This window comes from Bos taurus, chromosome 13 (genome assembly GCF_002263795.3).
Source record: "Bos taurus isolate L1 Dominette 01449 registration number 42190680 breed Hereford chromosome 13, ARS-UCD2.0, whole genome shotgun sequence".
In the NCBI taxonomy this organism is placed as follows: Eukaryota; Metazoa; Chordata; class Mammalia; order Artiodactyla; family Bovidae; genus Bos; species Bos taurus.
This window is the reverse complement of record NC_037340.1, coordinates 16,577,852-16,579,428: the sequence shown is the minus strand read 5'-3', so window position 1 is coordinate 16,579,428 and position 1,577 is coordinate 16,577,852. Positions and strand designations below refer to the sequence as shown.

Genomic DNA, 1,577 nt, shown 5'->3' with positions numbered 1-1,577 from the left:
TTTTGATGGCAGCCATTCTGATTGATGTGAAATGGTACCTCATTGTGGTTTTGATTTGCATTTCTCTGATAATGAGTGATGCTGAGCATCTTTTCATGTGTTTCTTAGCCAAATGTCTGTTTAGTTCTTTGGCCCATTTTTTGATTGGGTCATTTATTTTTCTGGAATTGAGCTGCATGAGCTGCTTGTGTATTTTTGAGATGAATTCTTTGTCAGTTGCTTTGTTTGCTAGTATTTTCTCCATTCTGAAGGCTGTCTTTTCACCTTGCTTATAGTTTCCTCCATTGTGCAAAAGCTTTTAAGTTTAATTAGGTTTCATTTGTTTATTTTTGTTTTTATTTCCATTACTCTGGGAGATGGGTCATAGAGGATCTTGCTGTGATTTATGTCCGAGAGTGTTTTGCCTATGTTTTCTTCTAGGAGTTTTATAGTTTCTGGTCTTACATTTAGATCTTTAATCCATTTTGAGTTTATTTTTGTGTATGGTGTTAGAAAGTGTTCTAGTTTCATTCTTTTACAAGTGGTTGACCAATTTTCGCAGCACCACTTGTTAAAGAGATTGTCTTTTCTCCATTGTATATTCTTGCCTCCTTTATCAAAGATAAGTTGTCCATAGGTGCATGGATTTATCTCTGGGCTTTCTATTTTGCTCCAAAAATCTGGAACGCTTCATGAATTTGCATGTCATCCTTGCACAGGAGCCATGCTAATCTTCTCTGTATCATTCCAATTTTAGTATATGCGCTGCCAAAGCGAACACCATCACCTTCTTAATGAAAAGTGATTTCCCATTTTGAAGAAGGTCCTTCCACTTATAGAAAATCTTTATCTCTTAAACTGTTCTTCTTACAATAGCTAGCAAGACAGCGTTATTGGTGGGTTTGTTTCTGTGTTTTGTCTTTGGAACTCTGAATGGCCCTAAAAATATAGCATATCTTCAACAGTTCAATGCGAGAAAAGGGGGTATGGGTGGTTCACAGAATTAAAAGTATATGAACATATTTATGGATTTCCCAGGCGGTGCTAGTGGTAAAGAACCAGCCTGTCAATGCAGGAGATGTAAGACACATGGGTTCGATCCCTGGGTCAGGAAGATCCCCTGAAGCAGGGCATGGCAACCCACTCCAGCGTTCTTGTCTGGAGGATCCCATGGACAGATTACAGGCAGGTTACCATCCTTAGGGTTGCAAAGAGTCTGACATGACTGAAGCAGCTTAGTACACACACACATGCAAGAACACATTTATAACTTGAAAAGAATTCAAATACTTTGATCTGCCTGATTGATTTCACAATGTGGAATGGCTTTGCCAATTATGTGATGAATGTTTTCCGTAAGTTGAATGAAATAATAACTTGAAATAATCAACTTATTTTCCATAAGTTGATTACAGGATTGTTTTAAAATGTATTTATGACACATAATAAGATTAAAGTATTTTATAAAAATAAAGTATATGAACATTTTGAGACTACTGGAATTTTTGTATCTTGGGCCAGAGACTGTCTGAAAGGAGTAGAAAAATTCTGATTTTTTTAAGGAGTGGGTAAAAGTCTGATAATACCTGTGGATAGAA

The 1,577-nt window shown here is 36.5% G+C and overlaps 1 non-coding gene across 1 annotated transcript; it reads right to left on the bottom strand.

Moving 5' to 3' along the window:
- Positions 1–653: 653 nt before the first annotated feature.
- Positions 654–756, bottom strand: LOC112449422 (U6 spliceosomal RNA). Its single transcript, XR_003037991.1, has one exon. It is a non-coding gene; the product is annotated as a U6 spliceosomal RNA (small nuclear RNA).
- Positions 757–1,577: the final 821 nt, after the last annotated feature.